General features: G+C 43.8%; 1 protein-coding gene across 1 annotated transcript in view; it reads right to left on the reverse strand.

Annotated features, from left to right (window-relative positions):
• LOC124722907 overlaps positions 1-27,099 on the reverse strand; it is a 257,768-nt gene extending 230,669 nt beyond the window's left edge. Inside the window, exon 1 of the mRNA XM_047248051.1 lies at positions 26,979-27,099. The gene's annotated coding sequence lies outside the window, so the exon portion shown is untranslated. The remainder of the gene's footprint in view (positions 1-26,978) is intronic.
• Between the last annotated feature and the right edge of the window lie 100 nt (positions 27,100-27,199).

Here is a 27,199-nt window from a genome sequence, read left to right on the forward strand (position 1 = left end):
ATGAGGAAGTACCACGGCGTGCGGTAGACGTTTGGCTGAACTCGGAAATCGGTCACGTGATGTCTCTCGCTCGCTGTGTGGTACGATCTTTTGTCTCGACCACCAAATTTACGAAAGTGTTGAAGATTCAATCGTTTACGAAAGTGTTGAAGATTCAATCGTACCTAAATATTTACGATAAGCAAGCCTATAAATGTGACTGCTGCTCGTTGTAATTCGCAGTGATTTAAGTTGTGTTCGTAGTTTCTTGCGTAATCACAGCCTCGAAAATTGCAACGTTTTCCGAATAAACAGCAAAGTATTGGTGTCAAGCAAGACTATAAATATGTTTTTTGCGCATTTCACTCGCAGCTGTGCTCTTAGCTTCCTACCTAACTATATCCACAGAAATAGCTACATATTCGGAAAAACGGTAAAATACTTGTGATAAGAACAAATATAAACGTCATTGCTGTTGTTTCATTCGCAGCAATTTCCTTTCGTTTTTTAATTAGACTTAAGTCACGAAATCGAAGAAATTCAATTCTGAGAAAAAACGCTTTTAGATGTTAATAACTTCGAATATTACGGACCATACTTATGTTACATGAATAAGAATGTGCCACAATTTATTACAAAAGAAAATATGAAAAAAATAATTAATATAGATCAGGACGCAAACCTACTTTCTTCGACTCCGTAACGGAACATCTCTAACCACATGACGACAGCGATCATTTACAATTTCGGGCATTATCATCAGGACTTTTGCAGCTGACCTGTCATTAACTGACATTTAATTATAACCAATCGTCTCTAGAGTGAAGTGTTTGTGATAATCTTTAATGCGCCGTTGCGTTTAAACGGCATACTGTCACAACACGCGTGTTCTAATATGGAAACAATGACATACGATGAATCCAATATGGCGTTTTTAAAGTAGCGAACAGGAGACGTCACCTGACTGATTCCCGATTCCAGCCAAACACCAGCTGAAAGCGGTCGTGGCTTTCTCAGTTTAATCACTCGTGGTCTGGAATGGGGAACCGTCGAGTGTCCTTTATTGCCGTGCAAGTGCATCACATCCCATACTCATGTTCTGCGTGCCATCAGTGGGTAACCCATATAGTGCCCATAGCTAGATACATTGTATACGTACCACTGCCACAAGTTACAGCGTTTTAACTTACTTTTGTGCACGCATTATCACTATTTCTCATGTAATTTAATGATTAACAAAGAAAATTTATACACGCCAGTGCACACACTTTTCAAAAACTGGGTACGTTAAACGTCCACACTAGAGCTACTTTCGCGTTACTGTTTTAATCCCATCGCCGAACTGAACATTTTTTTCCGAATTAGTAACAACATTACCAGAATACAAACAAATATTAATAGCGATGAGGAGGAAAACAAATTGAATAACACCCAATATCCAGTAAACTAAGCTCCAGTCAGTGACGCATTGCGCATAAACGGTGCATCAAACTGAAAGTTTTAACTATGAGCACTTCATAAAGTCATCCTGTTATTCCTGTGAGCGCCAATTAACAAAAATGTTGTTCTTCTTTTGACCAATGACAGACTGGTGTGGAAAACTTAAGAACGAAAGTAACTTTCGCATGATATGTCACTGCAAACTAATATAGCTCGATGAAACTGGGACCATACTTAGGATGTAGCTGGAACAAGTACACAATGAGACAAACAAAAACCCAGCTCGCGCTATTCGTCCACGAGACTCAGAGGGCCATAGACACGGGTTTCCAGGTAGATCTGCACTCTTCGCGATTTCACGCATTATTATCTATAAAAATGAAGTCAGGGCCGAATGCACCCCTGAAAAGACGAATATGGGGAAGGAGTACAGTGTTAAAATAACGTTGGCCGCTCAGTGCACCGAGTTCAAGGAGCTGGAGGTCAGTACGCCCTTGCAGCATCATGACTCCCCACACCATAACACCAGGAACACAAAAACGATACTGCTCGACAGTGTTGCTGGGATCATTACATGATCCCACCTCTCGTCATATGACGGTACGTCCAAATCACTGCTCTGACTGAATCTCCTATCACCTGAGAAGAGAGCACAATCCCACTCCTCGTTGGTCCTTTCCCTATGCTCTTGGCATCACCGCAAACGGTGCCGACGATGTATGGGTGTCAATGTAGCACAACGTACTGGTCGTTGGGCAAAAAGACCATCCTCATGAAGTCACCGTGCCATTGTGGAGGGTGTTTTAAAAGTTCCAAAATGAAATGTCAAAATACTAAGCGTGCTACAATCAAAGTCCAGACGGGACGTGCTAAAGTTAAAGTCCTGAGAGGATGAGCAAAAGCTGAAGTTCCGAAGGGATGCACTAAACTTTAAGTCCAGTGCTGATGTAAAACAAAGACAAATATTACAAACTCGAATTGCTGGTCACAGCTTCAGAGGCCACATGTCTTCAGTTTAGAGGCCACGAATGGCATAGGTCCGTAGTGGGCAACTCCACGAGGCGAAGGTCGACGTGGACAGTGTCACCGTCATCGTGGACGCACCATAGACAGATGCTGATTGTGGGAATGCTTTTGCAATCGCCACCTAGCCCAGGAAACTCACTCAGAACAAACTGGTCAAACAAAGCTCGGGCGCTGGTATTAATACTGCCCAAGTGCCAGGATACTGCAAGTACTACTGTCAGTCAAGTTGCTCACAGAGGAGAAAAGTTCCAAGGGATCTGCGGCCTCTAGTCGCACCTGTGTTGCTGCCTGGTGACCGGGCAGTCACGGCCATTCTTTGTCAATCGTCTGAAGAACTGTCCCCTGCAAGGCCTGTACCCGCATAACCTATCTGTACTGTTGGTTGTTGGGTGAGTAGGCACAAGGTTTCTACACAGCAGAAGCACCCACCATACGAGTACCAACAATTTGCCCACGTCCGAAGCCACTTAGCTCCCACGTAACGCCCTCACAACGACACAGAACACTGTTCTGACCACGACTAACATTTGCAATGTAATTAGCACACCGCATAGGTGCAGTTTGTGGTCAAATAAAACAGCGCAACCTGCAGGCGTATCTAGCATCTGCATATACACTACTGGCCATTAAAATTGCTACACCACGAAGATGACGTGCTACAGACGCGAAATTTAACCAACAGGAACAAGATGCTGTGATATGCAAATGATTAGCTTTTCAGAACATTCACACAAGATTGGCGCCGGTGGGCACACCTACAATGAGCTCAAATGAGGAAAGTTTCCAACCGATTTCTCATACACAAACAGCAGTTGCCCGGCGTTGCCTGGTGAAACGTAGTTGTGATGCCTCGTGTAAGGAGGAGAAATGCGTACCATCACGTTTCCGACTTTGATAAAGGTCGGATTGTAGCCTGTCGTGATTGCTGTTTATCGTATCGCGACATTGCTGCTCGCGTTGGTCGAAATCCAACGACTGTCAGCAGAATATGGAATCGGTGGGTTCAGGAGGGTAATACGGAACGCCGTGCTGGATCCCAACGGTCTCGTATCACTAGCAGTCGAGATGACAGCCATCTTATCCGCATGGCTGTAACGGATCGTGCAGCCACGTCTCGATCCCTGAGTCAAAGGATGGGGACATTTGCAAGACAACAACCATCTGCACAAACAGTTCGACGACGTTGGCAGCAGCATGGACTGTCAGCTCGGAGACCATGGCTGCGGTCACCCTTGACGCTGCATCACAGACAGGAGCGCCTGCGATGGTGTATTCAACGACGAACCTGGGTGCACGAATGGCAAAATGTGATTGTTTCGGATGAATCCAGATTCTGTTTAAAGCATCATGATGGTCGCATCCGTGTTTGGTGACATCGCGGTGAACGCACATTGGAAGCGTGTATTCGTCATCGCCATACTGGCGTATCACCCAGCGTGATGGTATGGGGTGCCATTGGTTACACGTCTGGTCACCTCTCGTTCGCATTGACGGCACTTTGAACAGTGGACGTTACATTTCAGATGTGTTACGACCCGTGGCTCTACCCTTCATTCCATCTCTGCGAAACCCTACATTTCAGCAGGATAATGCACGACCGCATGTTGCAGCTCCTGTACGGGCCTTTCTGGATACAGAGAATGTTCGACTGCTGCCCTGGCCAGCACATTCTCCAGATCTCTCACCAACTGAAAACGTCTGGTTAATGGTGGCCAAGCAACTGGCTCGTCACAATACGCCAGTCACTACTCTTGATGAGCTGTGGTATCGTGTTGAAGCTGCATGGGCAGCTGTACCTGTACACGCCATCCAAGCTCAGTTTGACTCAATGCCCAAGCGTATCAAGGCCGTTATTACGGTCAGAGGTGGTTGTTCTGGGTACTGATTACTCAGGATCTATGCACCCAAATTGCGTGAAAGTGTAATCACATGTCAGTTCTAGTATAATATTTTTGTCCAATGAGTACCCGTTTATCATCTGCATTTCTTCTTGGTGTAGCAATTTTTATGGCCAGAAGTGTGTGTTCAAGAATGCATTTCTCGCGGTTGTTCCATATTTTTGCCCAACCTCTATATGTGACCCCCACGATGCAGCCAGCATTGACACAGCTTGACTTCTAGGTGTCGCCTGGGAACTGACCTAAAACTGTGTTGCAGAATGTAATAGCACAGAATTTCAAAAGTTAGATTGTAAAGAAGTTCGTGGAGGGAAATATCTCAGAAACACATCAAAAGGCTTTGACCCGTTGTTTTGTCATCAAGCCTAATTGGACCTCCAAGAATCACACAAACGTCGAATTTTTTGCAGCAGTTTAGTTGTATTAATTTATTAACCATTATTTGTATCATCATCAATAAAGTATCATAAAATTTATCTTATTCATGACAGATAAAATAAGAGGTTTAGAGAGAGGGCTCCTATAGTCTGTTAAATTCTCGTGGGATTTATGATTAATAACACAGACTAATTCAAAGTCACTTTTTGATCACGAGGCAAAAAAAGTGCTCTTATACAACGCCTCCTTAACACTGTACATAAAGGTTTACACCGTTGCGCAAGTTCAGTATTCAGTGGATTGCAGAACAATGCACCGACTCAAGAGAAAAGATCCACTTCAAATTGCCAAATTTAAGTTGAAATGGTTCCATGACGAACAATCATTTTCACTCTGTACAGAAGATCCTAGTGGTTATTTAGAAACTTTCGCTGTATTATATTACTCGTGAGTAAACCATGTCGCAAATCTTCTCCTCTTTTGTTACTCAGTATGCCTTTAATATTCTATGTAATGACTCATTCTATGACCGTGTAGTTATGGTTGGGATGGTCCTACGAAACCTGAAAAACCGGACAAATAAATAAGATTAATAGCTCGGAAAGATAACGCGTATAAAAGGGAAACGACACCTTTATTACAGTTCCTGCTATACGCGTTCCCATTCACATACAGCAACTTTTTTTGTTTTGTTTTGTGCTGTCCTCGTTTTATCAAGATACATAATACATCCGACCGGCCGGTGTGGCCGAGCGGTTCTAGGCGCTTCAGTCTGGAACCGCGCGACCGCTGCGGTCGCAGGTTCGAATCCTGCCTCGGGCATGGATGTGTGTGATGTCCTTAGGTTAGTTAGGTTTAAGTAGTTCTAAGCTCTAGGGGACTGATGACCTCCGATGTTAAGTCCCATAGTGCTCAGAGCCATTTGAACCATTTTTGAACATAATACATCCCAAATACTTTTACCGCGTGGCTATCCATCGTGTACCGCTGTTACAGACGTTGTATTTCGGCAGTGTCACCTGTACAAGCAAGCTCCAGAGCGAAACCAGTACTTGTGTGTTAATTCCTTACCATTCCATTTAGTTCGACAAAATCCGTGCCCAAGCTATTGGAGACGTCGCGTGCGAAACGAGCTAGCGTGATGCGCGGTACAATTGGAATACAAGGCAACATGTGGATACATGTTATGTAGCTACACATTTATTTGTTTCACGTGATATTGCTCTTGTAGACGTTATCACTAATTTAATTCTTCAAGTTGAAGGAAAACAACTTCTCACCCAGTAACACACTTGTAAAACCTTTATTTACGGTGACTGGTATCGGTAAAACTGAGTTACCATCATCTGATCTGTGCATAGTGTACTTGAAGTGTAAAATATTAAATTATGAAAACTGCATAAAATGTCATAAATATGACACATAGAGTGAATTATTATTAAACATACCACAGTAAAGGTTAATGAAAGTACCCAGTTAGAGCCATAAATGTACTCCATATCTTAATTAGGTGGATAGTTGATGTAAGATACACTCCTGGAAATGGAAAAAAGAACACATTGACACCAGTGTGTCAGACCCACCATACTTGCTCCGGACACTGCGAGAGGGCTGTACAAGCAATGATCACACGCACGGCACAGCGGACACACCAGGAACCGCGGTGTTGGCCGTCGAATGGCGCTAGCTGCGCAGCATTTGTGCACCGCCGCCGTCAGTGTCAGTCAGTTTGCCGTGGCATACGGAGCTCCATCGCAGTCTTTAACACTGGTAGCATGCCGCGACAGCGTGGACGTGAACCGTATGTGCAGTTGACGGACTTTGAGCGAGGGCGTATAGTGGGCATGCGGTAGGCCGGTGGACATACCGCCGAATTGCTCAACACGTGGGGCGTGAGGTCTCCACAGTACATCGATGTTGTCGCCAGTGGTCGGCGGAAGGTGCACGTGCCTGTCGACCTGGGACCGGACCGCAGCGACGCACGGATGCACGCCAAGACCGTAGGATCCTACGCAGTGCCGTAGGGGACCGCACCGCCACTTCCCAGCAAATTAGGGACACTGTTGCTCCTGGGGTATCGGCGAGGACCATTCGCAACCGTCTCCATGAAGCTGGGATACGGTCCCGCACACCGTTAGGCCGTCTTCCGCTCACGCCCCAACATCGTGCAGCCCGCCTCCAGTGGTGTCGCGACAGGCGTGAATGGAGGGACGAATGGAGACGTGTCGTCTTCAGCGATGAGAGTCGCTTCTGCCTTGGTGCCAATGATGGTCGTATGCGTGTTTGGCGCCGTGCAGGTCAGCGCCACAATCAGGACTGCATACGACCGAGGCACACAGGGCCAACACCCGGCATCATGGTGTGGGGAGCGATCTCCTACACTGGCCGTACACCACTGGTGATCGTCGAGGGGACACTGAATAGTGCACGGTACATCCAAACCGTCATCGAACCCATCGTTCTACCATTCCTAGACCGGCAAGGGAACTTGCTGTTCCAACAGGACAATGCACGTCCGCATGTATCCCGTGCCACCCAACGTGCTCTAGAAGGTGTAAGTCAACTACCCTGGCCAGCAAGATCTCCGGCTCTGTCCCCCATTGAGCATGTTTGGGACTGGATGAAGCGTCGTCTCACGCGGTCTGCACGTCCAGCACGAACGCTGGTCCAGCTGAGGCGCCAGGTGGAAATAGCATGGCAAGCCGTTCCACAGGACTACATCCAGCATCTCTACGATCGTCTCCATGGGAGAATAGCAGCCTGCATTGCTGCGAAAGGTGGATATACACTGTACTAGTGCCGACATTGTGCATGCTCTGTTGCCTGTGTCTATGTGCCTGTGGTTCTGTCAGTGTGATCATGTGATGTATCTGACCCCAGGAATGTGTCAATAAAGTTTCCCCTTCCTGGGACAATGAATTCACGGTGTTCTTATTTCAATTTCCAGGAGTGTACATTGATAAGTCAAAGTTAAAGCTAGTATTTACAATATGTTACACCAAGTGTGTCAAGTGCATCCGTACTATATTACAAGTCACTGAGTACATCACTGGTACTAGAACGCCGCTGAACTGATACGAGTCGAAATTAGTAGAGAACATGTCAACATTTAGTGCCGCTAGAGGTCGTTTGTATATTCAGGTCATCGCCAATTGCAAATATAAATACGTAATCTTAATTAAATGTGGTAACTGATACCAGTTATAAAATTGTACAAAATGCATGTTTGACCATCAGCTGGTTTTATTTTAAACCCAAATTTCGACCGGTTTCAGTCATGGACCATCTTCACAGATAAGGGTTAAAAGGGTTTAAGCCACAAAATTACATCTGTCATTACTTAAATAATGTGTAGAGCATGTCATGAATATCAATATACGACACAGGACTTTTAGAAGCAACCATGCTAATACCAAGTACTGCTCTGTGTACAGTTGGTATTAGTATAGTTGCTTCTAAAAGTCTTGTGTCGTATATTGATATTCATGACATGCGCTACACATTATTTAAGTAGTGACAAATGTAATAATGTGGCTTAAATCATGCATTTTATGCATTACTTGATGCTGTTGATAGTCACCTTCCAAAAATGTTTAAAAGTTATGAAATTGTTTGTAATAGGTAAAAGCTAAAATATCTTCTGGAAACAGATAGAGTATACGTAACCATGAAGACGTAAAACAATAAGTCGAAAAAGACAACATTTAGTTACAAACTGCAACCTATGTCGTATTTCAAAATCCTATTTTACGTACAACATCAGAGGCAGGACAAAATAATCGCATAGTAACCTTTATCGATGGTTTAAATAGCTCTAAGCACTATGGGATTTAACATCTGAGGTCATCAGTCCCCTAGACTTAGAACTACTTAAACCTAACTAACCTAAAGACATCACACACATCCATGCCCGAGACAGGATTCAAACCTGCGATCGTAGCAGCAGCGCGGTTCCGGACTGAAGCGCCTAGAACCGCTCGGCTACAGCGGCCGGCCTAACCTTTATTGAGAATATGTTTGTACAACAAAAACCTAGTAGACGACGTGATCGCACAGTATAGAGCCCCATACGTATCTCATTATGTAAACGACGAAGGGGCTATATTTCTTTAAATAAATTCAACACCAGTGTCTTCGATATACACTTACAGCGGTAAACGCATTACAGGAGAACATCTGCGCAAAAAAGTTTTTAGATGTACAACATGGATCGTGGCCCGACGTCTGTGTAAGATTTTGGACTCTCAATAGGAAACATTAAAATCTCACACCGAAGATGATGGTATGGCAGCGGTAACAAAGAAAATTCACTGAACACTAGAAGTGTTATGTAAAACAGGCATATAGTCAAAAGTATGACGTTTAATTACGCGATATAATGGCCGTGGATGTAAGCAAGCACAAGATATACAATTCAGGTACATAACGGTCACAGCAAAATGATTAGTCCATGCTAATCCAGCTTAAGACAGACGAAACAAGGTGACGTCCAGCTCTAAGGTAATGTGAAATGTAAAGTATACTCCGCGATCCATAGATCATGATCTACGTATGGTGACACATGAATACCAAAAAAGCCGCTAAGTAGGCTATAGCATTTAATTACACATTTTTAGTGTTTGTTCCATGCGTAAACCAGCTTAAAACAGGTGAAGTGTAAGTTACGACATTTTATTAAAATGGCATTTATATTTGCGATTGATGATGACATGAATACACAAGCGATCTCTGGCGGCACTAAATTCCAACATGTTCTCTTGTAACTTGCGCCTCCTGTCAGGCCAGCGGCGTTCTTGTATCAGTGGTGTACTCAGTGACTTGCAATATACGACGGATGCACTTCGCACTTGGTGAGACAAATTGTAAACACTTGCTTTAACTTTGATATGCCAATGCATCTTACGTCAACTATCCACCTAAGTAAGATACGGAGTACATTTACGGCTCTAACAGGATACTCGTGTTAACCTTTACCGAAGTATGTTTAATAATAATTCACTCTATGTATTATAGTTACAACATAGTATGCTATTTTTCAGAATTTAATATTTTACACTTTATATACACTATCCACAGATAAGATGATGGTAACTCTGTTTTACAGAAACCAGTCATCGTAAATAAAAGTTTTATAAATTGCGATATTGGCTGAGAAGTTGTCTTCCTTCAAGTTAAGTATTTACACATCGCCCATTTCTACTCAGTATGCGCAAGTAAATTTAATTCTTTATCTTCTTTTACGTATATTTTTGGAATACAATATTTCAGACATTACTACACTCCAAAATATAAAAATAAATTTTTACACACAAACAACATTTTAATAGAAATTATAATCCTCATGTGTGTCTTCATGTGTGACTTACTCAGAAGGAATGTAATAACACGACACCTAAACGTAGATATTGTCAACAAAAAACGTGATTACAAGAAGAATTGTTCCCCTTGAACGAATTTCAATGAGGAGAAAATACCTGCAACTCTATACGTTAATAGTCCTCCATGACATGGTAGTTTCGAAAGCATTGTGGTAGACGCAATCCCATTTTTACGTGCATGTAAACTTTGCACTTTTTTTTAGGCGTCCGATCGATATGTATTGGGAAATGGGCCCAATATTGCGCTCGCAGTCTTGGAGTCTAGAGACGTTTCATCTAGTGATGGTTTTCCAAGCTTTTCCTAGTCCAGCAGCTGCACACTTTTTAAGATTACCTCTGTTATTCTTATTCGGTAATCAACATATGTTTCCCTTTTGACCGTATATTGCTTTTTGAATAATGTACATATTGAACCGAACCATATCTGACACTTAAAAAAAATGTTTAACTTCCGTACGCAAGAGTGTGACTCGTGATGTTTAGGTTTGGCTCGCATTTGTTTCCTCGATTCAGACTCGTCAAAAGCACGGCAAGGAGGTAATAGCGACAGCGTTCAACCACGCTCAAAATGGCTCTGAGCACTATGGGCCCTAACTGCTGTGGTCAACAGTCCCCTAGAACTACTTAAACCTAACTAACCTAAGGACATCACACACATCCATGCCCGAGGCAGGATTCGAACCTGCGACCGTAGCGGTCGCGCGGTTCCAGACTGTAGCGCCTAGAACCGCTCGGCCACTTCGGCCGGCTCAACCACGCCCATGAAAGAGCTGTCAGTAGCTCAAAGGTCTCCGAGCACTTGCTCGCTTTGACAGTACGCCACAAACGAAGAAACTGTAACACGTTGTATAGTGACCTTCCAGTAATGAGTAAGTAAGTCAAAAGAAAGCCAAAAGTTACGACTGTCAGTCCGTGGTCTGAGTCCGGTCCCTCAAGGAGGAGAACAACACATTTCACTGCTTGCCGCCTTTAGCGTCCATAGCACTAATTTCCGATTCACCGCATTAGCATTGATTGGGAACTCTTGCATTAACATGCGCAGCTCAAATTTCTATGGCGAATCACACTATAAGACGATAGCCCAACGGGAGATTCATGTGGCTTTAGAGCCATCCTCATCAGGCCATATGTATATTAAGTTCGAAGCTGAAAGGGGAATTAGACAGACCGTGTCCTATAGGAACCCCAGGAGAACGGATTGGGAGGCGTATAGGAGGGACCTCGACTCAAGCCTATCGGACAAGGAATCCAGTAGAGTTTGAGAAGGTAGCAGAGGCTACCTCTGCCATCATGACCTCATACCATGACAACTGCTCAATCACCAAGAAGTGCACGAATAGGAATGTATCTTGGAACAACTTGGAATCACAGAGGAAACAGGTACGAAGACTGTTTAACCTTGTGAGAAGGAAAGGACAATGGGCAGAACATTGGGAGGCCCTTGTCAAATACAATCTTGTAATTAAGAAAGCAAAGTAGGCGTCCTGGAAGGTATTCTGTGAGGAAGTACAAGGTGCGTCTGCTCAGGCAAGACTTCACAAAATCCTCACTAGGATACCAAGTAATCCAGGAGGAACTTTAACGAAAGAGGATGGGGAGTATAAAAGGACAGCACATGAAACGCTGAAACTACTCCTCAAGACTCATTTTCCTCAATGTACTATGACAGACAACATAGACCCAGATGAGATCACCGTGAGATATCGGTTTTCAGGTATTTGAAGGGAGAACTGGGAATCTGCCAGAGAATGTGTTGACCGTAGTAAAATCCAATGGGCGGTGGGAACACTCCAACCGTCAAAGTCACCTGCCCAGATGGAGATTTTCCAGAGCTTCTGCAACAAGCAGAAGTGAACTTATTCCTATGCAGGTTATTTATGGTTAGCCTAGCAGTAGGAATCATTCCTAATGTCTGGAGGGCAGTGAATGTTATCTTCATTCCAAAGCCAGGGGGAATTAATCATACCAAGGCCAAGGATATGAGACCAATCAGTCTGTTCTCCTTTCTTCTTAAAACGTTAGAAAAACTGGTCAACGTGCATGGCGGGGAGAGCAGGTCAACTAGAGTTCCTCTACACATAAAGCAACATGTGCATACCAACCAGGAAAATCGCGTGACACTGTACTCCACCAACTTGTTGGGAAGGTGGAGAAAACACTACACTTTCAGGAAATAGCCCTCTGCATCTTCTTGGACATCGAAGGGGCTTTTAGCAACACGACCTTTGAATCCATGGTTAAGGCAGCATAGGTGCATGGCTTGGAGACCACCATTTGACGGTGGATTAGAGCCATGCTTAGTGGTAGAAAGGTAGAAGTCACCATGATGCAAGAAAAAATGGTAGTCAACACGACCAGTTGCTGTCCACAAGACGGGGTCGTGCCCCCTCTACTGTGGAACCTTTTGATGAATGTACTCATTGTAAAATTAAACTCTAGACAGTATTTTTGCCAGAGATACGCAGACGATCTTGTCATAGTAATACCTGGCAAATTCTCAAGTACAGAGCTATGGCACAAGGAGCACTGAACATTGTGCAAAATTGCTGCAGGAAACAGGATCTAAGGGTCAGTCCTAAGAAGAATGTTGTAGTACCATTTACGACGAAGCAGATCCAACACATATATTGGAATCTGAAGCTTCACGATGGAACTCTACCAGTGAAGGGGGCAGTGAAACATCTAGGGGTAATCCTGGATGAGAAACTATCGTGGACCCCTCACATAAGGAGCACCTGTTCCAAGGCGAAAGGTACTCTAATGAGTACCAGGAGAACTAGTGTTAAAAACTGGGGCTTAAGCCTCAAGAGTATGTATCAGATATATACCACAGTAGTAAGACCTGTGATCACTTATGGAGGTATAGTGTGGTGGAAAAAGGTAGAACAGCAGGTAGCTCCTGAGGAGCATGCGAAGGTGGAGAGATTGGCCTGCTTAGCCATTACAAGCGGAATTAGCAGCACACCCACTGATGGAATGGAAACCATGCTGCACATGTCCCCATTACACCTGTGGGTAAAGATGAAGGCAGCAGCTGGAGCACACAGGTTAGAGACCGACAAAAACTGGAACTCACTGGGGCATTCGGGATCTCACACTAAAATATTAAGTGAGGTACACATAGGTATGGTTGGGGAAATGCTGACCAACTATATAATAACTCCCAGCTGTTTCAGCAAGCCTTTCAGTGTAGTAATTGGAAGAAGAGAGCTCTGGGAGAACACATTTCGACACCGTAATGGGGACATAGTATGGTTCACTGACGGTTCGAAAACAGACCAAGGTGTTAGAGCCAGGGTACACAGAGTGCAGCCAAGGCTGGAGAGTGCAATCTCTTTGGAAAGATGGCCACTGTCTTTCCAGCAGAAATATCTGCTGTCAGGGTGTGCATGGAGGAGAATTTGCGGAGGTGCTACAGAGTTCGTAGCATTTTCATTTATTCAGACAGCCAAGCAGCCCTGCAAGCACTGGCAGCCTCTGCAACAAGATCAAAGATCGTGGCAGAATGCCACGAAGTCCTTCTAGAGCTCAGGGAGAGCAACGGGGTAAAGATGAAGGCAGCAGCTTCTGAATTTTAAACACTTCCGCTGGCCACCAGACTCCCCAGACATGAACTATATTGAGCATATCTTGGATGTCTTGCAACGTGTTGCTCAGGGCATGTAGTTGTGCACGTCGGTTCTGCTACCTTTCTTAGAGAAGGATGAGAACATTTCATATGCCCCCTAAACGTTGCTAACTTTCAGCAAGTTCCCCTTTTTTCATTACGCTAGCAACCAATGTCTGCATCATTTATCTTTTTAGTGGTGTAAAAATTAAGCTGGGGCGATATATCTCGATCCCCTTTTTTGATGAAAAACAGGTTGAAAACATTGTTGGAGTTTCAGTTTTCCTTTGGTTGTTATTCGATTCTGTTTCCGTCACCAGGTGCCATATGTAGTAGTTTTCTTCGCCCACAACAGCCGAAAAACACAATGAAATCTTTTTTAACTTCTGTGGAAATTTGAGGTAGAATGCGTGAAGGTCTACAAAAGTTGAGAAAGTCAGGAAGAAACAGAATTCCCACTGACATTAAAGCAGACAAGCATTGTTCCCGCATGCGGCCACTAATCGCAAATTAAGCCGGCCGCGGTGGCCGTGCGGTTCTGGCGCTGCAGTCCGGAACCGCGGGGCTGCTACGGTCGCACGTTCGAATCCTGCCTCGGGCATGGATGTGTGTGATGTCCCTAGGTTAGTTAGGTTTAAGTAATTCTAAGTTCTAGGGGACTGATGACCTAAGATGTTAAGTCCCATAGTGCTCAGAGCCATTTGAACTAATCGCAAATTAATCTTTTTGTGTGTTTTGGACAAGAGGAAATGTCACAGTTCCTCAGAAACGGAGAACCAAAGGAGAAATAAATTAAATTCATCGCTACAATGACCCAGCCTTGGGTCATTCCATGTCAAATCCCCTAATTTCGCAACACTTTCCTGCTCGACCATCAAGGATTTCGACGACATTTAAGGTGAACATTTGCACATGCCACGATGAACATTTTTGAAGTTTAACGTTCGTCGAGTTAACAGAGGGCCAGATATAGTCCCTTTTTTGACTTCATGCGCGACTTTGCGTAGAGCGAGAGTGAATTTCTGGCGACTTTGAGGTGTTATAGCTCGGGCAATATTTTGTTGAAAGAAATGAAATTTGGCCATCTTGTACAACGGTATGCGTTCACTTAATAATTATAATGAAAAGAATTTTAGGTGCGATTCGGCCAGAAAATTTTGGACAAAATTGCCCGAAAAAATTTCAGAGTTGGGCTTCTTATACTATGTGATCAAAAGTATCCAGACGCCCCTAAAAACATACGTTTTTCATATTATGTGCATTGTACTGCCACCTACTGCCAGGTACTCCATATTAGCCACCTCAGTAGTTGTTAAATATCGTGAGAGAGTTGAATGGGGCGCTCCGCGGAACTCGCAGACTTCGAACGTAGTCAGGTGATTGGATGTCACTTGTGTCATAAATCTGTACGCGAGATTTCCACATCCTAAACATCCCTGGGTCCATTGTTTCCGATGTGATAGTTAAGTGGAAACGTGGACGGAGACGTACAGCACGAAAGCGTACAGCCCGACCTCTTCTGTTGACTAACAGAGACTGCCGACAGTTGAAGAGGTTCGTACATGTACATCTACATCCATACTCCGCAAGCCACCTGACGGTGTGTGGCGGAGGGTACCTTGAGTACCTCTATCGGTTCTCCCGTCTATTCCAGTCTCGTATTGTTCGTGGAAAGAAAGATTGTCGGTATGCCTCCGGGTGGGCTCTAATCTCTCTGATTTTATCCTCATGGTCTCTTTGCGAGATATACGTAGGAGGGAGCAATGTATTGCTTGACTCCTCGGTGAAGGTATGTTCTCGAAACTTCAACAAAAGCCCGTACCGAACTACTGAGTGTCTCTCTTGCAGAGTCTTCCACTGGAGTTTATCTATCATCTCCGTAACGCTTTCGCGATCACTAAATGATCCTGTAACGAAGCGCGGTGCTCTCCGTTGGAAGTTCTTTATCTCTTCTATCAACCCTATCTGGTACGGATCCCACACTGGTGAACAATATTCAAGCAGTGGGCGAACAAGTGTACTGTAACCTACTTCCGTTGTTTTCGGATTGCATTTCCTTAGGATTCTTCCAATGAATCTCAGTGTGGCATCTGCTTTACCGACGATCAACTTTATATGATCATTCCATTTTAAATCACTTGTAATGCGTACTCCCAGATAATTTATGGAATTAACTGCTTCCAGTTGCTGATCTGCTATATTGTAGCTAAATGATAAGGGATCTTTCTCTCTGTGTATTCGCAACACATTACACTTGTATACATTGAGATTCAATTGCCACCCTGCACCATGCATCAATTCGCTGCAGATCCTCCTGCATTTCAGTACAATTTTCCATTGTTACAACCTCTCAATATACCACAGCATCATCCTCAAAAAGCCTCAGTGAACTTCCGATGTCATCCACAAGGTCATTAATGTATATTGTGAATAGCAACGGTCCTAAGACACTACCCTGTGGAACACCTGAAATCACTCTTTCTTCCGAAGACTTCTCTCCGTTGAGAATGACATGCTCCGTACTGTTATCTAGGAACTCTTCCATCCAATCACACAATTGGTCTGATAGTCCATATGCTCTTACTTTGTTCATTAAACGACTGTGCGGAACTGTATCGAACGCCTTGCGGAAGTCAAGAAACACGGCATCGATCTGGGAACCCGTGTCTATGGCCCTCTGAGTCTCGCGGACGAATAGCGCGAGCTCGGTTTCACACGATCGTCTTTTTCGAAACCCATTCTGATTCCTACAGAGTAGATTTCTAGTCTCCAGAAAAGTCATTATACTCGAACGTAATACGTGTCCCATATTCTACAACTGATCGACGTTAGAGATATAGGTCTATAGTTCTGCACATCTGTTCGATTCCCTTCTTGAAAACTGGGATGACCTGGGCCCTTTTCCAATCCTTTGGAACGCTACGCTCTTCTAGGGACCTATGGTACACCGCTGCAAGAAGGGGGGCAAGTTCCTTCGCATACTCTGTGTAAAATCGAACTGGTATCCCATCTGATCCATCGGTCCTTCCACTTTTGAGCGATTTTAATTGTTTCTCTATCCCTCTGTCTTCGATATCTACCATTTTGTCATCTGTGTGACAATCTAGAGAAGGAACTACAGTGCTGTCTTTCTCTGTGAAACAGCTTTGGAAAAAGACATGTAGTATTTCGGCCTTTAGTCTGTCATCCTCCGTTTCAGTGCCATTTTGGTCACAGAGTGTCTGGACATTTTGTTTTGATTCACCTACCGCTTTGACATATGACCAAAATTTCTTAGGATTTTCTGCCAAGTCAGTACACAGAACTTTACTTTCGAATTCATTGAACGTCTCTCGCATAGCCCTCCTCACACTACATTTCGCTTCGTGTAATTTTTGTTTGTCTGTAAGGCTTTGGCTATGTTTATGTTGGCTGTGAAGTTCCCTTTGCTCCCACAGCAGTTTTGTAACTCGGTTGTAGTACCACAGTGGCTCTTTTCCATCTCTTACGATCTTGCTTGGCACATACTCATCTAATGCATATTGTACGATGGTTTTGAACTTTGTCCACTGATCCTCAACACTAGCTGTACTTGAGATAAAACTTTTGTGTTGAGTTGTCAAGTATTCTGAAATCTGCTTTTTGTCACTTTTGCTAAACAGAAAAATCTTCCTACCGTTTTTAATATTTCTATTTACGGCTGAAATCATCGATGAAGTAACCGCTTTGTGATCGCTGATTCCCTGTTCTGCGTTAACTGTTTCAAATAATTCGGGTCTGTTTGTCACCAGAAGGTCTAATATGTTATGGCCACAGGTCGGTTCTCTGTTTAACTTCTCAAGGTAGTTTTCAGATAATGCACTTAAAAAAATTTCACTGGATTCTTTGTCCCTGCCACCCGTTATAAACGTTTGAGTCTCCCAGTTTATATCAGGCATATTAAAATCTCCACCCACATCTATAACATGGTCGGGAAATCTACTCGAAATATTTTCCAAATTTTCCTTCAGGTGCTCTGCCACAACAGCTGCTGAGCCAGGGGGCCTATAGAGACATCCAATTACCATGTTTGAGCCTGCTTTAACCGTGACCTTCACCCAAATTATTTCACATTTCGGATCTCCGTCAATTTCCTTCGATACTATTGCACTTTTTATCGCTATAAACACGCCTTCCCCTTCACTGTCCAGCCTGTCTCTGCGGTATACATTCCAATCAGAATTTAGAATTTCATTACTGTTTACATCTGGTTTCAGCCAACTTTCTGTCCCTAGTACTATGTGGGCATTGTGACCGTTTATTAATGAGAGCAGTTCTGGGACCTTTCAATAGACGCTACTGCAGTTTACTATTACCACATTAATATTGTTATTCCCTGTTGCGTTTTGCCTACTACTGCCTTGTCGCGTCTCAGGAGGCGTCTTGTCGGGCCTAGGGAGGGAATTCTCTAACCTAAAAAACCCACATGTGCAATCCACACGTACTCCGCTACCCTTTTAGCCGCTTCCTGCGTGTAGTGCACGCCTGACCTACTCAGGGGGGCCCTACATTTATCCAACCGATAGCGGAGGTCAAGAAATTTGCACCCCAGATCTCCGCAGAATCGTCCGAGCCTCTGGTTTAAGCCTTCCACTCGGCTCCAAACCAGAGGACCGCGATCGGTTCTGGGAACGACACGACAAATAGTTAGCTCATATTCCACCCCGCGAGCAACGCTTTCCGCCTTCACCAACTCCGCCAACCGCCTGTATGAACTGAGGATGACCTCTGAACCCAGACGGCAGGAGTCATTGGTGCCGACATGAGCAACAATTTGCAGTCGGGTGCACCCAGTGGTCCCTATCACCGCCGGCAGGGCCTCCTCCACATCTCGGATGAGACCCCCGGCAAGCAGACAGAGTGAACACTGGCCTTCTTCCCCGACCTTTCCGCTATTTCCCTAAGGGGCTCCATCACCCGCCTAACGCTGGAGCTCCCCCCGTGTGCCTGCTCGAACCTTGCTGAAGGAGCGGCCCCGTGTTCACTCACAGGCAGAGCGGCGATGCCACACGGCCAGCCTCCACATTGACCCTCCGCCTCGCCTCGTGCGTCGCGAACGCCGCTGAACCCGCCACTCCCCTTGGGGAGAGGGTGGCCCAACCGCGCCCGGTGCCCGCGAAGATGTTTCGACAGCAGGGACCGTGGGTGAAGCGTGTAACACCTGGGGTGTACTATGCTATGCACCAGACTCCCCACTGCTGCTACACTCCGAGGCAGCAGCCTGAAGACGGCTGACTGCGGCCATCAACACGTTCAGCTGTTCGCGAACAGTGGCCAGCTCATCCTGCGTCCGTACACAGCAGTCACACATCCTATCCATCCTAAATCAATTTACTGTAGAGAGTTAATCAACTTTTAACTAGGCTGCTAATTCACTAAAGGCGACTGATAGCTGACTAAACTGTGGTTACTAGACACTTCTTGTTGGAAACAATGAAAATAAGCACTACCTGTCTGTGGACTGTATTTAAAACAAACACTAGCACGAAGGCACCACACCTGATTAAAGGGACTCACTCTGACTGTATTCAAAACAAACACGAAATCTATGGGACACTATTACTAGTACTCGAAAATTAAAGCTTCCTAAAAGCAAAAACACACGGAACAAGAAGTGACAAGTAAGAAAAATACTGTTAATACTTAAATTAAGGTAGCTCGCTGCACAGCAGATGTGAAGCAGACAGCAGTTACGACGTGTAATAGGTAGACATCTATCGAGACCATCATACAGGAATTCCAAACTTCATCAGGATCCACTGCAAGTACCATGACAGCTAGGCGGAAGGTGAGAATACTTGGATTTCATGGTCGAGCGGCTACTCATAACCCACACCTCACGCCGGTAAATACCAAACGACGCCTCGCTTGGTGTAAGGAGCGTAAACATAGGACGATTGAACAGTGGAAAAACGTTGTGTGGAGTGACGAATCACAGTACACAATGTGGCGATCCGATGGCAGGGTGTGGGTATGGCGAATGCCCGGAGAACGTCATCTGCCACCGTGTGTTGTGCCAACAGTAAAATTCGGAGGCGGTGGTGTTATGATGTGGTCGTGTTTTTCATGGAGGAGGCTTGTACCCCTTGTTGTTTTGCGAGGCACTATCACAGCACAGGCCTACATTGATGTTTTAAGCGCCTTCTTGCTTCCCACTGTTGAAGTGCAATTTGGGGATGGTGATTGCATCTTTCTACACTATCAAACACCTGTTCGTAGTGTACAGACTGTGTCGGAATGGTTACACGACAATAACATCCCTGTAATGGACTGGCCTGCACAGAGCCCTGACCTGCATCCTATAGAACACCTTTGGGATGTTTTGGAACGCAGACTTCGTGCCAGACCTCACCGACCGACATCGATATCTCTCCTCAGTACAGCACTCCGTGAAGAATTAGCTTCCATTCCCCAAGATATCTTCCTGCACCTGATTGAACGAATCCCTGCGAGAGTGGAAGCTGTCATCAAGGCTAAGGGTGGGCCAACACCATACTGAATTCCAGCATTACCGATGGAGGGCGCCACGAACTTGTTCTCATTTTCAACCAGATGTCCGGATACTTTTGGTCACGTAGTGTATATTTCAGGGACCAAAGGTATGACGAACGTGATATTTGGAATGTAGTAACTTAACGACACAAGTTTTTCATATGTAAAGTTTCATTTATTTGTTTTCCAATACTGAATAAATTAAGTGTAAAGTTAAAGATTTTGTAAAAAGGTAAAAAATGCGGTACTTTTGACTTGATTTTGTTGAATACTGTGTTCTATAAAATTTTTCAAACTGGTCTCATTAGAAAGACCATGCTTTTAAGCGCCTACAAAAGTATATTTGATTATACAACGCAGGCTAACAATGCTAGATAATTTGAATCAAACTTCCATGCGAAAATTGCGACATGAAATAAATGTAAACTTTGGATTCTTCTATCTTGTAGCATAAACGCACGTTGAACATGTAACTTAACACGCAATTGCTTGGTGGCCCTAGGATGTGGAATATAATATTTCAGCCACCTAACATTTTCCAACGATCTGCAAATTCGTCGAAAAGATGATGATTTTTGTGGAAAGGTGAAAATGGTGTATATTCGGCACTTCTTTTACAAACCGTGTTTTAAGCTCCCCTAGAACAGCAGCTAAAATTTTCAACATGGTCTAATAGTGCTATATAAATTCAGGCAAACTAGCCGGAAAAATCGCCCTACAAATAAAGATTTAATTTTTGGTTTCATGTATCTCGTTGATTAAAGGCCTGATAGACATTAAGCTTTGGATACAACGACATAGCAACATAATGTTTTCCAGTATAAAATATCGTTATGCACTGCTGTCTAAAACTTGATTTTCGTAAAAAATACATAAATAGATCTGTTTTCCATAGTTGATTCCAGACTAACCAAAGCTGGAAAAAGCATATTTTCAAGCATTCAGAAAATCACGTTCGATTTTCCAATGTACGCTAACAATACCTGAAAATGACGGAAAATTTGAGGAAAAGTACCAGGGCAACAGGCTACATCCCCGTAGCAACCTGTTGTCCGTGTTTCGTTGCATGTGGTTTCTATTTTTAAATTGACAAGTAATATCTCATTACACTGCGTTGATACATGGAGAAGTTGTCACAAGCGCTCCAAGAACATGGGCCGGTAACGCCATCGCCACAGCCGTGCAATACCAGCCACGGGCGGGTTTCTTCATTCAGTTTCCCAGGCCTCTACTTTGCTTTCTGAATTTAGGATCAAATGCTATTGCTGTGGTACCTGTCTGCTTACCTAGCCACTTGATAAGTACCTTGTCTCCAATTCTCAAATCTATAGAAGTATCTCTTATACGCTGCAAGCAAAAAGTAATATAAATTTTGATTTTAACCCTATCAACATTGTAGTTTACATTTTTCGAAATATTTGAGACACTTTCTCCAGTTCATTTTCTGGAAATTGATGCTGTCAGCCAGATGACGATATTGAAGGGACAGAGAGCGTGGAAAAGAGGCATTGTTCTGGTACCCAACAAGCATAATGTCTTTCGAGCCCATAAAATGGATGAGCCGGGCCTTGGGGATGCACAAATTTTATCAGCGCATCTCTTTGTTCCGTTGATGTGTCAATAATATTGCAGTGTTCGGAAACTTAAAATCAAAATTGATGTTTATCGGGTTACCTTCCATTAGGAATGTGGAATGCACTCAAGGACCGTGATATGACCTTCAAAATGATGGAGCACAGCAGTCAGTCATTCTTTCCTTCGATGTTTTATTGGAACAAACCTAGGTTTCGGCTAGTGCCTAGCCATTACCAGTGCACTATTTCAGAGTTTCAATACATGTTCTAGTACGTCAGTCTACTGTTGTTCGGGCTTAAGTGATGTTACTTTTTGTTTGCCACCTATGAGATATACTCCTACTGATTTGAGAATTGGAGATAAGTTATTTATCATATGGTTTTGTAAGCAGACAGATACCACAACAATGGCTTTAGAGCCTAAATTAAGAAAGCGAAGTAGAGGCCTGGGAAATTGAAGGAAGCAACCGACCCGTGGCTAGTATTGCACGGTTATCGGGCGTGACACCTGTGGCGATGGAGTTACCGGCCCATGTTCTTGGAGCGCTAGAGACAACGTCTCCATGGATCAACGCAGTATAATGAGATATTACTTGTCAGTTTAAAAATAGAAACCCTGGAACTTTCCCTCAAATTTGCCGTCATTTTCAGGTATTGTTAGCGCACACTGGAGAATCGAACGTGATTTTCTGAATGCTTGAAAATATGCTCTTTCCATCTTTGGTTAGTTTGGAATCAATTATGGAAAATAGATTTTCTAAAAGCAAACTGGATGTGATCTTCTTCTTATTCGTGAATGGATCACTTAGGACCACGCGTAATCAACATTTGTTGGCCTTCCTTTTCGCCCAGTATTCCTTCATACGGAACGAATGGGCTAGTTTTCGTTGCGCAGACAACATATGTCGGTTAGTTTTTACGAAAATCAAGTTTGAACCGATTTTGTAGAAATTTAGAAAGCAGCACATAACGGTATTTTATACTAGAAAACAATATGTTGCTATGTTGTTGTACCCAAGGTTTCATGTCTATCATGCCTTTAATCAACGAGATATATGAAACCAAAAACGAAATATTTATTTGTAGGACTATTTTTCCGGTGATTTTGCCTGAATTTATGTAACTTTGTTAACCCATATTGAAAAGTTTAGCTGCTGTTCTAGGGGAACTTAAAACACATTGTTTCGAATAAGAGTTTTTGAAGCTTCGATAACAAACGGTTTGTAAAAGAAGTGCCGAATATACACATTTTCACCCCTTCACAAAAAATCGTCATCTTTTCGACGAATATGCATAATGTTGAAAAATAGTAGCGGAGTGAAATTTTATATTCCACTCCTTGTGCTACCAAGCTATTGTGTAATAAGTTTCATGTTCAGTGTGCGTTTACGCTACAAGATACAACAATCAAAAATTTACAATTTTTTTATGTCGTGATTTTCGCATGGAAGTTTGATTCAAATTATCTAGCACTATCAGGCCGCGTTGGATAATCAAATATACTTATGTACCCGGTTAAAACCATGGTCTTTCTAATGAGCCCAGTTTGAAAAATTTTACAGAACATAGTTTTCAACAGAATCAGGTCGAAAATAACTTTTTACGAAATCTTCAACTTTGCACTTAATTTTTCAGTATTGGAAAACAAACAAATGAAACTTTACGTATGAGAAGCTTGTGTCGGCCAGCCGGTGTGGCCGAGTGGTTCTAGGCGCTTCAGTGTGGAACCGCGCGACCGCTACGGTTGCAGGTTCGAATCCTGTCTCGGGTATGGATGTGTGTGATGTCCTTAGGTTAGTTAGGTTTAAGTAGTTCTAAGTTCTAAGGGACTGATGACCTCAGATGTTAAGTCCCATAGTGCTCAGAGCCATTTGAACCATTTGAAGCTTGTGTCGTTAGGTTACTACAAGCCAAGTTCCACGTTCGTCATACCTTTAGTCCCTCAAATATAAGAGCCAAACTTTGAAAAATTTTCGGGCTATTTTGTCTAAAATTTTCTGGCTGAATATGGCTCCTGAAATTCTTTTCATTATAATTCTTCAGAGATTAGTTGGGTGATTTGGGAGCAGGGCACCAAACAGCGAGGTCATCAGTCCCATAGGATTAGCGAAGAATGAGGAGGGAAGTCGGCCGTGCCCTTTCGGAGGAACTATCCCGGCATTTAGTGTTTTAGGGAAATGACGGAAAACCTAAGATGGCCGGACGCGGGTTTGAACCGGCGTCCTTTGTGCTAATCATTCCGTCATCTCGCTCGGTAAAATTCTTAAGACAACGCATACCGTTGTACAAAATGGCCAAATTTCATAGCCCGAGCTATGACAGCTCAAAGTCGCTAGAAATTCACGCTCGCTCTGCGCAGAGTCGCGCAAGGAGTCAAATAAGTGACAATATCTCGCCCGGTATTGCTTCGACGAACGTTAAACTTTACCAGTGTTCATCGCGGACATGTGCTAAAGTTCACATCAAATGTCGTCGAAATCCGTGACGGTCGAACAGGGAGGCTTAGGTGAGTTGACATGGAATGACTCTCTCATAATAATGCAAGGTATGTTTTTCCTGGAGACCACAGTTGTCACATTGCACACTTTTTTTCAGCTAATTAAAATATTTCGGTCGTAGCTGTGTAATTATCGATAGGAATTTAATGTTACGGCAAGGCTACAATTCATCTGCCTGGGCTAATATGGGTGTTTATCCTCTTCCTTTGCCGTAGCAATTTAGGAAGAGAGATTACGGTTTAATATTCGGTCAACTGCGAGGTAATTAGAGGCTGATGTCAAGAATGGACTAAGGGAAAAAATCGGCGGGTCCTCCTCCAGAGGAGCCATGACTACACTCGACTTAATGGATTTAGAGAAAACAGGAAATACTTCCATCTGAGTGGCTGGGCGGGGATTTAAACCATCGTCCTTCACGCAAGGGCGCCCATTCCCGCGCATAAGGGGAGGCCACGACCCCTCCCAGCTCTCAGAGAAAGGAAAAAATATAGTTAATCGGGTGTTTTTCTTCCGAGAAAATCATTTAGAAGACTGTATTACGCAGATTTTTAACAAGGCCAGTATTGGAACGTTTTATGGCTACTTACAAGTCGTCATTCGGTTTCCAAAATATTTAAAGTACTTCACTCCCTTCCCCTGCAAACTATCTTATGTGCGCTCTTAACGAGTGAGCCAACTCTTTCGCACACTGGCTCTATCTGGAGTAGATGTCCATGTCTGCGTATGAACTAGACGTTACGCCACGCAGATTGTTCAGAACGGATTCCAGCAATATACAACTGCTGTAAACTGATACCGAATGTGCTGTGAGTATTTAAAAGCCGCTACATCAAACAGCCGGATGCACGCGAATGCTTGTCGGAAGCTAACCAGAATTCAGAATCAATTACAGTCATCTTCGCTCCCCCTCCCCCCCCCCCCCTCTCCCTCTCTCTCTCTCTCTCTGAAGGACGCGTGCGCTCACGCACACATATGCACGCACGCGCACATACACTTGTTTTATTATTATTATTATTATTATGTTACCTGATAAAGTGTAAATTTCGAAGTCTCTTGTCAGATATTCCGTTAGCAGCTGTTGCCTACTGAGAGCCCACCCCTCAACCCCAACCAAAACGAGTCAAAATCGAGGGAATATTTCCTTTTCTACACATTACATTGGATATAAAACGCGTCTGCCCCGAATTTAGCCGTTATCATGAAATCGAGTAATCACATCGTAAGCTTTTGTCTCGTGGATAATCTATGATAAACGTGTAAGGGCTCTGTTTGAAAAAAGAAATTTAGAAAAAGAATCTACAGGCCACACATGGACAACAGCGCTACTTTTGAGCAAAGCACAAACTATAGCGACTCGAAATATCTACATTAGACATTAACTTCAGCCAAAAGTCTGAGCGCCTGCAACATACGGCGCACAATGAAGAACGAATTAATTTCGAAGATCACTAAGTAATTATTGCTGCTAGTGACATCGCACACAACCACCACGCGCAAGGACTGTCAGACTATTATTCTTTTTATTATTTTTTTCCCCCTCTTCAGGATCGGATCAATATTATCTCGGTGAAATGAGATCGCCATGGAGCTGTTGGTGCCTTCATAAATCTTACAAGGAAATGCTTCTCCGTAGACGCAGAATTCTTGTTACTGAAAGTATTTATTCATTTATTTATTACAGAATATACTACGACAGTACGCGGATTTGGTTTTCAGTAGCCCAACACGTTATAACTTGCTGTATGTTTTGTGTGTGTGTGTGTGTGTGTGTGTGTGTGTGTGTGCGAGAGAGAGAGAGAGAGAGAGAGAGTGTGTGTGTGTGTGTGTGTGTGTGTGTGTGTGTGTGCGCGCTTCCTGGGCACGCTCTTGCAAGTGGGCGTGGACCTGGAGCGCGTCTCCCCCTGTGTGTGCGCGCGTGTGTGTGTGTGTGTGTGTGTGTGTGTGTGTGTGTGTGTGTGTGAAGCAGACAATGCTCAAGGTAATCGTAATCCAAACAAAACTATCATCCACTCAATTTTGATCCGAAACCGGTCTTTGCTAAATAAAACAAAAAAAGTAGCGGACGTAAGCGGGTATCCTGCGGCGTAGTACAGTACACTAAAGTGAAGGGCGAAACAGATTTAAAGTAGTCAGTATCACGGAAATCATTCAATTAAATTCGCTATCGGTAATGTACGGGCCAGTAGCTGTAACAGCTGATACAGACGCACTGCCTATAACAAGAAATGTAGCTTTATTAATTTTTTACGAGTCCGCAGATTGAGGAATGAGTACCATTTGGGATACTTACTCATATAGCAATTGAGGAAGTCCATTTAAAATTTTCTTCCTACAAATGCATTTGGCAGAAAGGAGCAATCGCGTTCACTTAGAATCAATGAATTTTCGTTGTCATTTACAAACTTCCTGTACTAAAGGCGAAAATGTCTAACAACACGTCATAAATTGAATAGTTATAAATAAATGGAATATTTGTAAGAGGAAGATGCAAAACGGTTCGCAAATCAGCAAACACCTGCGAATATGCCAGAATTGTGCTCGGCTAGCCGAACACCTGGCGGCGTATGTAGGCAGTCCACTGAATGGCTGTTATTGATTTCCACTTGCGTCCTCGCGTTTCCTTACAATATAAACGCACGAAAAACAGTAATGCAGAACAGAATCCACAGCAGTAGAATGGAGAAAAATACCTTCTCTTCGTTGGCGCTCCCCAGCGGTGCAAATACGCGAGTTGTGCTGCAGCGCGCAATAAAATCACACAGCGTCCACGGAGCGTGCCTGACGCCGCAGCGAGCGCTTCGCCATCTTGCCGTCGGCGACGGCGTCGGCGCCGTCATCTGGCGGTGTAGTTCCAAAACTGTCCAACTCTTTTAACAGCTTTCGATAGATAAGTATCATTATCAACAAGCGG

The sequence above is a fragment of the Schistocerca piceifrons genome, chromosome X (genome assembly GCF_021461385.2).
Source record: "Schistocerca piceifrons isolate TAMUIC-IGC-003096 chromosome X, iqSchPice1.1, whole genome shotgun sequence".
Classification (NCBI taxonomy): domain Eukaryota; kingdom Metazoa; phylum Arthropoda; class Insecta; order Orthoptera; family Acrididae; genus Schistocerca; species Schistocerca piceifrons.